The sequence below is a fragment of the Cyprinus carpio genome, chromosome B20 (genome assembly GCF_018340385.1).
Source record: "Cyprinus carpio isolate SPL01 chromosome B20, ASM1834038v1, whole genome shotgun sequence".
Lineage (NCBI taxonomy): Eukaryota > Metazoa > Chordata > Actinopteri > Cypriniformes > Cyprinidae > Cyprinus > Cyprinus carpio.
The window spans coordinates 2,315,264-2,331,616 of NC_056616.1; the positions used below are offsets into that span (position 1 = coordinate 2,315,264).

The following is a 16,353-nucleotide window of genomic DNA, read 5'->3' on the forward strand; positions in this document are numbered from 1 at the left end:
AAATCATCAGTATTAAAATAATAAAAGACCTGAAATATTTCAGTTGGTGTGCAATGAATCTAAAATATATGAAAGTTTAAATTTTTATCATTACATTGTGGAAAATAATGAACTTTTTCGCACAATCTGCTAATTTTTTTGAGAAGGACCTGTATATATATATATATATATATATATATATTTGATATATATATATATATTATTATATATATATATATATATATATCTATATATATCTTTAGGAAAAATGAGAAAAATGTACACGTTTCCATTATGTTCAAAAGTTCACACAACCAAAGTAAATAATGACAGAATTGTTATATTATTGAAGTATTCCTGTAAGAATGCTTGAGCTTTATTCTGAGGCACCTTTGCATGGCTGCATGTTATTGTTACCAGTGTTCATAAATGAAGCTGTCAGGAGCTGTTCTCAAGGACTCACTGCTGGAACTGATTGATTCTAATATTATTTTTGAGTGTGTGTATTTATGGATCCTTTCATCCTCCTTTTATGAAAAAAGACTCTTTGTTCCTGAAGAAACTGCTGTTCATTAGTTGGTCATCTAAAAATATTCAGTATAGAAATATCTATATCTTTCTTTCTTTCTTTCTTTCTTTCTTTCTTTCTTCCATTCATTCATTCATTCATTCATTCATTCATTCATTCTTTCATTCTTTCTTTCTTTCTTTCTTTCTTTCTTCATTTGAAATCTTTGTGTCCATCCACAGCAACTGTTAAAAGATTTGCTTTTGGACTAGTGCCACTGATACTTCACAAAAGTCTCCACTGCTGGGATAAGATTTATACTCGTAGATTTCATCACACACCTTCTCCAAAATGTCCAATTTCATTTTTGTAGTCACAGCCTGTCATTTTCCTTGAAGACATAGTTTCCTTTTTCTAACTGGAGTTCAGTATCAAGAGAAAAACAAGGAATATTAAATTGTTTTATATGTTTTTAGTGACCCCCCCCCCCCCCCCCCCCGCCCCCCCCCCCCAAAAAAAAAACAAAACAAAACAAAACATTTATTTATTTATTTAATTAATTAATTTATTTAACACAGCAACACTGACGCAACCAATGAAGTGAGATTAGGCTAATTAGAGATCAGACTGTCTGTTTGGCTAAACAATGGCAGAAAGTGCAAAAGTCCTGTTTGGTGGTATAGAAATGACACATTTTTTTTATTATTATTATTGTGAGTGTGTATGCATGTGTTTTAGTACCTCCATAGCAGACATAAGGATTGTGTCAGTGCTGGAATAACTAATCTATCTCTCTGGTGTTGGGCTCAAATCAGATTCACGCATTTAGATGTTCTCAAGGCATGTTTGACATGGTGCCAAACTTCACTGGTTCCTGAGTGGTTGTTTATCAGTCGCTATGCATATATGTGAATGAGATTGGAGTGTGTTTGCGGTGTGTGGCTTTCCCTTCTCTGTGTGACCTTATATGAACAAAAGTGATTTGCAACTTATTTTTATGGCCACAGTGTCATAAATTGGCTTGATGGGTCAGATGTGTGGACTGTGTTTGACTGCATTCTCACAACATTCACAAATGTTACATAGATGTTAGGACAAAACGTTCATTATGTAATGCTTACGGAATGCTTCTAACTTTATTAATATTTGATATACTACGTTCTCAATTAAGAAAACTGGACTTTTCAACATTTTAGAAACATATCAAAACAATGTTCCCACAACCTTTTTATATATCCCACATTTGTTACTCTGATAAATATAAAGAAGTATCTGTTACTGAAAAATCATATGAATCAGAGCATGTGAGGCCATACATGTTATGAAAGTTCATGTTGCATATATTATCAACTTTCTTTATGTGCTGATGCCACTTATGCCACAAGGGCTGATGGGTAACATTCACCAGTAGCTCTACAGCTATGTAGTTATTATTTGAGGTTTTCATTGAGAACAGAAGAACTGGTTACTGATAAAGACTTGAAGACTCTTGAACACGACTGACTGTTTGACCTTGTTGTTTGTCCTGCAGAAGCAAATCTATTTTCATAATGATATTTTATTCAACGCGGAGAGAGAAACACACAAACTGAGGCAGTTATGAAAAAGTGCTGTTTCAAAAGCTCATAATTTAATAGCCTATTAGTTGCTAGAAGTATGTCTATGATTTGTTTTTAACATGAAGTTAACTGACTGTCAAAAGTTGTTTACTGTGCTCCATAGACAACGAGGGAATAATAAACACACTGTAGAACAGAATCTCGTGTGCTTTTCATGCATGATTGGCCTGGTAAGTGCCTGAGCAATGAACATGGTGAATTATGACAACAACACTCGACGCTAGATAACATTTCACAGTCAGATTTGTGGAAGGAAGCAAAGCAGGCTCATTAACCTCCAGACACGGCTCCGTTTAACTTTATTAACAACCAAACACCACCAGCCAGAGCAAACGGAAACGCAGACTCACAGACAGAGAGCATGATTGGCTATCTATTTGTCTTCAAAGGCTGTTATCATTCCTTTGATGGAACATATAACCCCGGAGACGCTGCAGAAACAGCCCAGCAGTGATATCAGCAGGTCCAGAACCCTGCGGCTCATCCAGCTGAGTCCATTTCAGCTGCAGGTGGAAGAGCGCCAGGAGCAGAAGCGTCACGGCCGCCCCGGTCACGCTGCCCGTGAGGCCCATGAGGAGGGAGAAATGAGGCATGCACAGCACCATGATGAGGGTGAGGAGGAGAAGGGATCCATGCAAAGGCAGCATCCACCGCTCGGACTCTTCTGTGGACAGGTTGAGCTTCAGGACGACCGTCTGCAGTATGAGAGGAGAGCCTTTGCCAGCAGACACAGGTTCACCACAATCCGCAAAAAGGTGGGCAGGTTATCTGTTATCACCTAAGAATAAAAATATAACATATAAATTTAAGGTTCATGTACTGTAGCTCAAACAGTAGAGTGCTAGTTATGCCAAGGTCATGGGTTAGATTCCCAGGGAACGCAAGAACTGGTAAAACATCAAATCTCTACCTTGAAGGCAATGATAGTTGCTTGAGATAAAAGCATCTGCCAAATGCAAAACTGCGTAGTTCACCCAGAAAGAAATGACAGTCCTGTTGAAAAATCCAGCATATGCTGGTTAGGTATGTTTTGAAGCATAGCTTTTTTTTTTTCAACAAGGAGAGGCATGGCTACCATTCACTGCCATGGTGTGGAAAAAACAGCTAGGGTATGTTGCTAAATATCTCCTTTTGTGTTCCACAGTAGAAAGAAGGGAGCTTATGTTCCCACCCTGTTTAAAAAACCAAAACAACATATGCTGGTTAGGTATGTTTTGAAGTATGGCTGCTGGTTTGAGCTGGTTTAAGCTGGTCATGTGCTGGTTTAAGCTGGTTCTCGGCTGGTCCAAAGCAACTAGCTCCTGCTCAGGACCAGTTTAACACCAGCACATTACCAGCTTAAGCCAGCTCATGACCAGCACATGACCAGCTTAAACTAGCTCATGACTAGTACACAACCAGCTTAAACCAGTTCATGACCAGCACATGACCAGTTTAAACCAGCTCATGACCAGCACATGACCAGTTTAAACCAGCACATGACCAGTTTAAACCAGCTCATGACCAGCACATGACCAGTTTAAACCAGCTCATGACCAGCACATGACCAGCTTAAGCCAGCTCATGACTAGCACATGACCAGCTTAAACCAGCTCATGACCAGCACATGACCAGTTTAAACCAGCTCATGACCAGCTTAAACCAGCTCATGACCAGCACATGACCAGCTTAAGCCAGCTCATGACCAGCTTAAACCAGTTCATGACCAGCACATGACCAGCTTAAGCCAGCTCATGACTAGCATATGACCATCTTAAGACAGCTCATGACTAGCATATGACCATCTTAAACCAGCTCATGACCAGCTCATGACCAGCTTAAACCAGCCCATGACTAGCATATGACCATCTTAAGACAGCTCATGACTAGCATATGACCATCTTAAACCAGCTCATGACCAGCACATGACCAGCTTAAACCAGCCCATGACTAGCATATGACCATCTTAAGCCAGCTCATGACTAGCATATGACCAGCTTAAACCAGCTCATGACCAGCACATGACCAGTTTAAACCAGCTCATGACCAGCTTAAACCAGCTCATGACCAGCACATGACCAGTTTAAACCAGCTCATGACCAGCACATGACCAGTTTAAACCAGCTCATGACCAGCTTAAGCCAGCTCATGACTAGCATATGACCATCTTAAGCCAGTTCATGACTAGCATATGACCATCTTAAGCTAGCTAATGACTAGCATATGACCATCTTAAGCCAGCTCATGACTAGCATATGATCATCTTAAACCAGCTCATGACCAGCTCATGACCAGCACATGACCAGCTTAAGCCAGCTCATGACCAACTGGACCTGGTCATGACCAGGAGCCATGCTTCAAAACAAATCTAGGGAACATAGGAATAATGTCAGGATTTTTATTTCTATCTGGGTGGACTATGCCCTTAATACAAAGCAAGTTTGTCACCAAAGTTTGGTTTTACACTGGATGCCCTTCCTGACCCAACTCAGCACTGTAAGCATCCCCAGTGCTGGGACAGAGTCACACTCACACCTATGGCCAGTTTAGTGTATCCAATCCACTGCATGCTTTTAGACTGTGTGGGAAACCAGAGTACCTGGTTGGAAGAAACCCACGCTGACGCTGGGCTTAGCCAGGACTCAAACCTGAGGATGCTCTTGCTGTGCTACCCACTGAGCCATCTTGGGCATCCTGAATACAAAGGAAACTTGAGCTAGGATGAAGCTAAAATAGTCCCCAAAATTTTATAAATCAGATTTAATTCTCAATTTCAAATCTTAAATTCTCATTAGGTGAACTACTTTTGAAGTCACATCAGTAATAAAACTCTAGTCGTGTCCCACAAGGTGTGCACTCACTCTGCAATTTAGATGGCCAATTTTAGTGTTGAACACTTAGCATTTTTTTACTACATGGAAACATTTGCCTTTTTACTTTTGAAGGAATGGCGTTTCAAATGCAACTTATGTGCTTTAACATCCCAACCCCATCCAATACGTAGGGCAGGAGTCTCCAATCCTACTCCCTTGAAGGCCACTAGCTGGGTTTCCATCCAAAACTTAAGCAAACCTTTTCAAAGTTTGTTAAAAATTAGTTGCGTTTCCATCAAGCTGTTTTAGCGGATGATGGTGGTATTGGTAGCCTAGTAACCAACAGTAAAAAAAAAAAAAAATGGAGAGACACCATAGGCAGAACAGCCAATTAGTATACGGAGAACTCCGGAGAACTCCATTAAGTAATGAAGAGGAACCTCTGAGCACATACAGGGTTGGCGCTAGTCTCACATGTATATAAAGGCGACTAGGAGAGCTATTATAAACACACACACACACACACACACACACACACACACACACACACACACACACACACACACACACACACACACACACAGCTATGTGAAACACACACTCAAATCCGCACAGCAGATGGGAGTAATGAAATCACACCCTCTCACACACCCAGCACTAATGAAGTCGCAGTCATCTCTAAAGAGGCGCTAAGTGACAGATATTTTATCTTGACTGTAATTGTTGGTAAATTGCTTTGTGTTAGACACAATGAATAAAGATACAACACTGCATTCATTTCCTCTCAGGGTCCTAATGACTGTATCTCTTGTGAAGAGACTACAGCTGATCATTCACACAGAGAGACACGGCAGAGAGAGAAAGTGTGTGCAGAGCCTAGTGAGACACATTTTTAGGCTTCATAGATGCTCTTCTGACATGATGGCTGTACCAAATGGCCAAACTCGAAGGCAACATTGTTTGTGTCTTTCACACTTAAGGCAATCCCAGAAAGCATTGTGACAAGCTCTGCGAAAAGATGGCAGATGGGGTCAAAAGAAACATGGTCAAAATAAAAATGTATTTAATTCAATAATTATCAAGTGAAATCAACTAAAAATGAACAATTTCACCCAATATTTGTGTGTTATGTAATTTTAATGCTCATTATGGAAACATGTTAGCTTAGCAACATGTTAATGTCAATTACAACTCAAAGTTCTACTATAAAGCAGCTCTGCAGTGTGTTCATGTTTTTACTGCATCTGTCCTTGACAGACTGAAAAGAAGAAACCAGAGATTTTCACTCAAAAAAGGCGGAGCCCTAGAGCCACTCCCACCCATTGCATCATCACCACTGACCAATGATGGTTTTCCAGAAAGTTTGCTTTGACAAGCTGTTTTGAACTCCAAACCTTGGTTTTGCCCTGATTTTGTTCAAAATTACGTCACACCAGTTTGTTCTTAGATTTTATTTATTGAATGAGAAGTATTACTCATTCAAACTGACAAAAGTTTGTGACCTGCATGCTGCCATTTTTGCTTATATACACTCAATTCTGGACTTTTTTTTTTTTTATCCAATCACCAAAACCCTAACTTTCATGTGACACTCAGTTATCCTGAGACAGAACTGCAAATCAGCTGCTTATGAGGTTCACTGAAATGCTGCCTTAGAAGAAAACTGCCTATTTAGACAGCAGAGAGCAAGACACCTCACTACAGAAGAAAGACAGATTCACAGAGTAAGACAGGAGAGTGAGAGACAGATGGGTGAAGAGGGAAAGAGAGGCACATTACGCTATAAAGTGAAGCAGAAGGATGAATTAAACAAGCTCAAGCAGCAATAACGAGCTGTGTGATCATTAGCAGCTCTAAATATTACCCTCAGCCTCAAATGGGAGTGAACAGATGAGGTAATGGGGTGTCATTCACATAAACAAGGATTTATGCTGCCATAAAGTAAATAAGGCATATTCAAACACACACAAACACTTGTGCAATCATTCTAAGCATGCAGAATCTGAGGTTAGGAAATTGGCTGATGATCTTTTACTTAATGTTTTAGTTTAAGAGCATAACAGGCAGCACTTCCCAAACACCCAGGGGTGAATTAACTTCAGCGCTAAAACATACATCACTAACCACCGTATCCTAATCTAATTCTAGATATGTTGGTTACACTTTATTTTGACTGTACACCTTAGAGATTGAAAGTAACTATAAGTAACTACATGTCAACTAATTCTTATTAGAGTATTAGTAAACTGTTAGATTAGGGTTAGAGTTAGTAGAATAAGTTGACATACTTGCAAAGTTACCTATAGTCAGTAGAAAGTGTGCTGGTGGACTATCAAAATAAAGTGTTAGCAGATATTAAGTAGACAGTCCACTGATACATGAATGACTGCTAGTTGTACACTGTAAAATACTGCCAGGAATTTACAAGATTAAAGAGTATTATTTTACAATAAATGACTGTAGTCAGAAATTTACTGTGAAATCAAAGCAAGCCGGTCATTTTCTTACAAATGACTGTGAATATACAGCTGAATGAAGCAAACATTGCATGTTGCTCTTGTTTTACTGTGAATTCACATTATAGCATATGTCTTTAACTGTGCCACTTTGAGAAATGTGCTTGTTAACTGCTGTAACTGTTGTTTTGAGGTCACCATAATGATGATTAGTGTTTGGAATCTTGTAATGTCAGAACTGAAAACATTTGTCAAAATGATGACAAGCTAGAATATGAAATAAGCTAATGGCCTGACTTTATGTTAGTTGAACTATTCTTAGTATGAACATGAAGATTTTATTTTAGCATTAAAGCATTAAGATGAATCAATAACCTATTTCATATTCATAACTGTTTTTGGATGGATCTTTCACAATAGTGAAGCAACTGTTGAGATGCGTCTTTAAAAGATGTGACTTCAATACTCGACATACAAAACACAAAAATGGTAACAGTCAACAAATAAAAACTACACTTACTACATTTCAAAATAAACAAACAACACAAACTGCTAAAAGTGAACCATAAACAAGTTCAATACATAAAACCAACAAGAACTGAAAAAAAGAAAAAAAAAACTGTCAAAAGTGTTATATATTCAGATGTGGGGTGCCACTGAGCAGATTTTCTGAAGAGCTGATTGGATGCTGGTCGTGCTGTGATGCAATAAGTTGGTCTGCTGCATCCTCAACAACACAACAGATCGTCTTAACTTTTTTGGCAATGTTTGGACCGTTATCTGATTTCCATAATTAATTCTAAAAAAAAACAGACAAAACAACAAAAAAAGCAAGACCAAATACAAGAGTACTACTGTGAAGAGTGGGGCGGGGCCGAGAGCCGTGGGAACGGATCGAGGCAGGTGGAGTGATTGGAGATGAGTGACACCTGCGCCACTCACCGGTCTATAGTCCCACGGAGGAGATCCGGAAGGATAAAAGAGGAGTTACGACAGAGAAGGACGAGAGAGGACAAGGCTTGGGTTTTATTTTGTGTTTATTTTGTTATAAAAGTTTTTGTTTGAATGTTAAAAAAAAAAAAAAAAAAAAAAAAAAAAAAAACAGGCCTGGTCCTGGTCCCCCTCCCAACTCTCCACAACCACGACCAACTCCAAACAAATACTAATCGAATCCCCATGTTCTGTGTTGTGTGTACAGTACCTGCAGCCAGCTGCACATAAGCTTTGCACTTCCTACGTTTATAGTTCCAAATGAAAATGTGCTCACAGCATGTGTGTGATGCTGGTGTGTGTGTGCTCACCTGTATGGCATTGGTGACGTTCCAACCCGCCTCCCAAGTTGTAATTCTCAGCCTTGTGCTGAGAGCACCGTCCTCGCAGGAACCATCTGAGCGAAATGCAGCTGGACTTATGGCTGAGTCACACCTGCAAACGTCTCCATACGTCTGAGCCAGCTCATCCCTCACCACTAGACCTCGGTTCTCCTCAGCGCCCGCATGCAAGCACTTCATCCAGAGATCCTCCACATGGCTCTTCACCCAAGAAAGCTGAGAACGTGACATAGCTCAGCCACCGAATGTGGAAAGAGTGCACAGAACTGCTTGGATTTCACAGCTTTACCTCACATGAAATGTCTCAGTCCAGCCAAACTCACTGGCATTCATCAGAAATGTTGTTCTGTCCAGCCAGATGTCAGTCTGAGCACTGCAAATGCATAACGGAGATTCGGGCCATCGCACCTGTGAGGAAAAACTGGCTGTGCATACATTTTAAATTTTGTGGAGGACTGACAAGCCGATGAACTGTAACATTATAATCACTTAAAACTGTGTTTGTTTAGAAAATGTTTTGCTTTTCATTTTGTCAGAATGAGGATGGTCTGCTTTTGGTGAATACAAATGAGACCAAATGTGTGAGTCCAACACTAGAGGGTGCAGAGGAAGTCCAGAAACTCCAGAGCATACCAACTCACCCCGAGGAAAAGAAAGGACATTTTATCCAGTGTTTTTAACTCACTCACTCACACACAAACACACACACACAAACACACACACACACACACACACACACACACACACACACACACACACACACACACACACACACACACACACACACGCTGAGATCAGTAAATAAATTTGAATAAAAAAAAAAAAAAAAAAAAGACCAGATCAGGACATGAACAGACCGTGTTTTGTCGTGCTCCTCGGGCTGCTGTGGCGGTGTTGTGGAGCTCAGCAGAGAGGTGAGTGCACCCACAGATCTCGTTTGTGTGTGAGAGAGAGAGAGCGTGAGTGAGCGCGCGTTACGCACTCTGCGAATTCATGTGGCGATTTACTCGCCTGCAATATAGGCTGTATGTAAATTTTTGTTTCTTAGTGAAATAGCTGGCTTTGTATTAGGGTCGATTGCCAGAATTCAAACGATGCTATATATTCTGTGACTTACTACTGATATAACTAACAGTTTTCAAATCTTTTTTTTTGTTTTCATTGAAATCAACCACTTGCATGTCCTCATTTATCATCATTACATTACAATGTCTTTGTCTCTGCACTTTCTGTTCAGCCCTATTATTCTGTCTATTTTTGTATTTATTTAATTACTACATTTCGTTGCCTTGTACCCACATGTGCAATGACAATAAAGTTGAATCTAATCTAATCTAATCTAATCTAATTTATTTATTTTGAGCACTTGGCTCAATTCTTATGGTCAATTTATAATGTGTAACAATAATGTGCTGTAGTGCAATGAAACCCTTCGTCATTTGCACTGATCTTCATCCGTTACATTGAAGCCACAGATGTCATGTTATTTATTTTACTTTTTTTAAGTACTTTTGTAGTCTATGTTTATCATTACATATGTGTGAATACAAACAGTGAAACCGAGTGATACTTTCAGAATTTGTGCTGTTTAAATTCCCTTTAATATATATATTTTTTCATCGTTTTCACAAACAATCTGTTTTGCAGTAGATGCAATATTCTTCATTGGAAATAACGGTCAATATGTTGATGAAAGTTCTCAGGCTCTCTAACCACTTAACCTCTATTCTGACACATGAGCAGTGGTCTACTTTCAGCTTTCTAACACAAGTAATCAAAGCTTTCTTCACTGAGAACCCTTGAATGAAATCAATTTGTGAGCATCAATGCAGGGACCGTGGAGTGGCCTTTTAATATCACGCTGCTTTAAATGCTTTGTTAAGATCCATATTGTTTCATTTCTGCAGCCATTGAAATGCTAGAATCTTCCAGAGCTGCTTGTGTCAATGACATTTCTTTAGCAGAGAAGATTAGCCCAGAAAAAACCTGCGTGAAGCATCTTTCATCTTTTACGTAGTTGCTGTTGAGTGTGTATGTCGACTCATGTGATGTTATCTATGCTCAAACACACACTGGGGACTGTGTGTGATCACCAGGTGTGTGTGTGTGTGTATTAGTAGCAGCTAAACACAGATGTTGGGAGTATTTTTAGAAACTAGGAATAATTTCTATTCCTGATTTAGTAGACCAGGAATAGTGGACTCAAAATGCAGAATCAGTATTCTCTGGATGCACTGATTGATGAGACAGAAAAGTTCAGAAATGGATGTGATGCTCCATCCATGCTGAAAAGACCAGCACTACCCCAAGAAATTTGTCTGTTGTTTTTTTCCTACAGATCAATGGTAGTTTCTTGGCTGAAGCAGGAAATATGTGACCTGCTTGCTGCCTCCAGAGTAGTATAGTTTTACAGGGGTTAAACTGACCATAGAGTATTAGCTATAACAAAAACCTGCATGTGCTGAGGACACCAGTCTTCATAGCTTCAACGATAAGACTTCCCTGGTAATCTGCTTTGCTGCACTAAACAGTACTGGACCTGCATGGGAATTCAGGCTGGCCTAAGCTGGTCTTTTCAGAGGGTTTCTGCCTAACATGAGCAGTTTGATGTGCTGTCAGAGAGCTTTGTAGTCTCACAAAAATCCAACATCCACAGAAATCCCCAGAGAAAGTGTGTGAAAGCAGCAGACAGAATATGCTTACATGTGTGATCCTTCATGAGGCTTTTCCTCTTATCAAAATCAATCCTTGATTAATGTGGCACTGAGATCTAGATGTGATGCTGGTTAGTGGCTCACAGATGCGTGTGGGTTGAACAGTAACAAAGTCAAATTTATTTACTGTTTAAAGAAGCTTGTCTGATATACTGTAGATATATGTTAAAATGTAAGTTATTCCTGTGATGCAAAGCTGAATTTTCAGCATCATTACTTCAGTCTTCAGTGTCACATGATCTTCAGAAATCATTCTAATATGATGATCTGCTGCTCAAGAAACATTTCTGATCATTATCAATGTTGAGAACAGTTGTGCTGCTGAATATTTAAACTGTGATACATATTTTTTTCAAGATTCCTTAATGATTAGAAAGTTCTGAAGAATAGCATTTGAAATAGAAATCTTTTGCATAATTTTAAATGTCTACTGTCACCTTTGATCAATTTAAAGAGCAGGTCAGATGGTATTTTAAAGTGTCCCAATATTGTATCGGAGTCCCCTACATCAGGTTTAAATGCATCTAAGGTCAGAAAACATTGTAATTTTCTCAGAATATACATTTAATATTAGAGTCATTTGCCAATGATTAGGAAATGATTCGTTTCAAGCAAGTTTGGAGCAAGCCCCTCCCTTCCTCAAGCCTACTCTGCTCTGATTGGTCAGCTGGCCAAACCTGTTGTGATTGGCACAGAGATGAGTCCTTGAGCCAGTTAGCCAGCGCTACCATTGACAAAGCACCTTTACATAAAACAATAATATAGTCAATCCATTCTTATAATGACATAAAATACAAAAACACTTATGCAAGCGAATATTGCCCACAGCTAAAGTTTAGCTGCTAAACTGTGAACACTAGGTGGATACGTTAGCCGAGTGCTAACGTGACTAACTGATTAAACAATAAAGTTTGTAAACCAAAATATGTCTACTGTAATGTTTGAAGAAACGGACAGACAAAAAGACGCTTGGTCTTAACTTTTAATCAGAACGCAGAACAGTTGTATCACAGGAGCACCAGCCGAAATCACTCATCTCTCCCGCATTAACCCTGTAACTGCCAGTGCAGCACAATAAACAGCAGTTTCACAATTATTATAAAGTCTGTGTGCTACACTACATTCTTTATTATTAAACAAAGTAATTAGAACAACGTCAGTCTACAATAATCGACATATTCTTAGGTTCACTGCGAATTTTTAGAACTACTTCAGTAAGACTGTAATATCGTGCTTTACATCACATATTGGCACAAAAAACTGATATTTTGAGCACTCAATTGAAAATGTACACCTAACGTATCAATCGTACTACTTACAGGTCGTGGTTCAGAGAGCTTGTTAGTCCAAATTAAGAAGATTAGAAGCCAACGAAGATAAAAGCCCAGATTAGAGAAGCAGTTCTTGATAAAATGACAAGCACACAACAAAAGGCTCGGATTGTATTTCTGTGGTATCCTTGAACACCGCGTCTTCTCAACATGATGTAAACGCACTAACTAGCGGAAGTGTTTGTGGGCAGATCAGACTCTGTTCGTATTTCGCGGCAGGCGGGGATTATGCAAATGTGTTACCCAGTGACGTAAACCGGTAACAGGCAAAAGAGTCGAAAATATTACGAATCGTTACGGCGATTCAGAACCGATTCTCTCTTGTCTGAGAGACAATATCTTTATTTATCATGCACTTTTTTGATTAACAACTTTGCAGATTGTTTTCATTTAAGGATAGCTACGTTATAAACTGCAAAAGAGAGATTTTTCAAAAACCCATCTGACCTGCTCTTTAATGCATCCTTGCTGAATAAAAGCATTAAATTCTTTAAACCCCAAACTTTTGAATGTAATGTAAATAGAGATAGAAAGCAAAAAGCATGTTTGTATCTTTTATGCACGTTCAGGCTTTGTCTCTGCTGCCTCTGTCAGAAAAAAAAAGATTCCAGAATGCTTGAGGAGAAAATCAATAGGTAATTCCACAACGTCGCCAATGAATAGCCCAGTCCGATTAGGTCTGACTTTATCCTGGTCACCGCTGATGAACAGATGCAAAAAGTACGCTCTGATGGATTGTTTTCAATGTTTTACCGATTGCTTGACGTTGATGTGCTTGCATGCAACAAGAATGGCCTCTAGGCTTATTTATGTTTGAGCAGAGAATGGTTTGAGTATAATGACAGAGAGAGAGCAGGGACATTAATTTAGTTTGATATTTTCAGCATTGTTCTGTTGAAGGCATTGAGTTGCAGTGCTCCATATTTTACTCTAATGTTTCCATTGTTCCCTGCAGTCCCTCTGCAAAAATTACCTTTAGGGGTTCAAAAGCTTGTCACGGGGCAATAGTATGAAATAGTGACAATGTGTAGGAAAAAAGCAGCTTGGTTTCATTCAGGCCCAAACTGAGAAAATTTGCTTCAGAAGCTGATAATTATATGATGAAATTCTGATCTTAATGAGATCTTTATAACAGTACTGCAGATACTGACATAAATTGATCAAAATATATGTTGCCACTCTATTTCTGAAATAAGTTTTAGTTTAGTTTGTTTATTTTATACACATAAAAGAGATGATCATAACCATAAAAACACAACACTAAAACCACAAAATACAATAACAATGAAAATTAAACCCTCAGTTTTAGTACTCAGACATTTTTTATGCCCTGTTAAATGCTAGTGTGAGAGGTGTTCTTTAAGCTTGTTTAAAAACACTTACTGTGGGTGCCAAATTATAAGAAAAAGGTAAAACTTTCCAGAGTTTAGGAGCTATCGCTACAAAGTTTGATCTCCACTTTTCCTTTTATTTCTAGGAATCATCAAAGCCACCTGATCAGCTAACCTTAAAGACCGTTTTGGCTCATATTTCTCAATCAATTTCTCTAAATAACAAGGAACCATACAGTGCAAAGATTTATAAACAAAAACAAACAAAGAAACAAAAAAAACTTTTTTTTTAAGTTGATTCTGTAATGGATCGGTAGCCATTGTAAAAAAAAAAACTCAGAACTGGAGTAATTTGTTTACCAACAATATAGCGAGCTGAAGTGATCAAATCTTGTAAATACAAAAGCGTGAATGAGGTTTTACAGATCATGCTTTGACAAAAATGGTTTCACCTTCGCTATTAATCTTAAGTGTTAAAAACAGGACTTTTCCACAGATTAAATCTGTTACTCAAACTTGAGATCACTGTCGAAAAGAACTCCTAAATTGTGCACTACTGGCTTACAAAAGAGGGCAATATTACACAGATCAGCAAAATTGTTTGGGACTCCAAACCACACAACTTAATGACAGCCATGATTTGATTTCTTGTACACAGTCCAACAAACACTCTATTTGCTTCTTACAATTTATTCATTTATTATTTTTTGTGAGGAAAATACACTTGCATATCATTTGCATAAAAGTAAACAAAAAAATTCCATGCTTATGGAAATTGATCCAAGGGGTAACATATACATAGACAACTAAATCGGGCCGCGAATGGACCCCTGTGTAACCCACTAGGCAAAGAGACAGGTTGTGAGTAATCTTGACTAACATTTACAGAAAAAAAGTTATGTTTGAAAGAAATGACTTTAACTATGCAAGCACTATACCATGTATTCCTACCACCTTTTCCAGCTGTGCGTGTAAAATCTCATAGTCAATAGCACTGAATGCAGTGCTAAGGTCCAATAAAACAAGAACAGCTGAGGACCCTGAGTCAACTGCATTCATAAATCATTTAAAATCTTGATCAAAGCCAACTCAGTACTGTAGTAAGCCCTGAAACCTGATTGAAAATTTTTATATTGACATAAATGTCATTTGGAATCAAACAGGTGTGTAACTGAGTCAAAACCAACTTCTCTAAAACCTTTAGATAACTAACCTTTTAAAATTGGCTGAAAATTTGATACAAGAACCTTTTTTTATTTTTATTTTTTTAAAAAGGGTTAATCAATAGCATTATTAGACTGATTAGGGACTACTCCTGTTAAAAGACTATTATTTATTATAGATAAGATACTGTAAAGCCAAGCTGCTTCAGACCAGTAAGTGTTCATCTAGAAAAATAGCTAAAAATATAAAAAGTTATTTTAAAAATCATTAAAGATTTCACAGCAAAAAGACCCAAATATGCTAAAAGGATTTTTACCTAAAGTACGTGCTTGTACATCTAAATGTATAATTTTCCCACAGTTTTTCTGACAGTGTACGTAAGTTCTGCAAAGGCTCTCTTCTTATAAAGAAATATTTTAACTTAATGTGTCATTGTATGTTGTTCAAATCAGTATTTGATTACTGGGATCTTTAAGGCTTAATACATAAATGGATTTCCTACAGAGTGTGGCACCCTGAGGATTTGTTTTGTGTTTTGTTAATTTAGACTATAATTACAAAGGTGGTGGATTCCTAGAAACCACTGGACATCCCAATCCTTGTAACACCAACTACGCCACCCTGGGAATTTCACCCAGGGAGATAATTGTCCAATAAGGACACACAGGTTCATTCCCACAAGAATACAGCGGAGACGTAAATGTTAAGAAAAAGAACAATGACATTTTATTTATAAAAAATATAAAAGCAATTCCACACTGTAAGGATGACTGACTCGGTTGAGTATTTGAATCCATTTGCGGAGATGTTTATTGTGGAGACAACCACACACAAGGATAAGGCAGATAATCGTGGTCAAATAACAAGCAAGGTCAATATCACAGCAAGCCGTCCGTACAGCAAACAAATCCAAATCGTAATCCAACAAACAAGGTCAAGAAAAGGCAAAAGAACATACACGAGGCAATCAATGTGGCAATGAGAAAACGCTTGGTAGAGACAGGGGTCAGCTGGCAATACTTCGCACTCTGTTGTACAACTGAGCTGGATTTAAACAGGAAGCTACAGGAAGTGGAGGAAGAAGAAGAGCACAGTCAGTAATGAGGAGATGGCGCCCTCTGGCGGCTG

At 38.4% G+C, this 16,353-nt stretch overlaps 1 pseudogene; it reads left to right on the forward strand.

The window, feature by feature from the left end:
- Positions 1-9,508: 9,508 nt before the first annotated feature.
- LOC109113227 overlaps positions 9,509-16,353 on the forward strand; it is a 186,710-nt pseudogene continuing 179,865 nt past the window's right edge.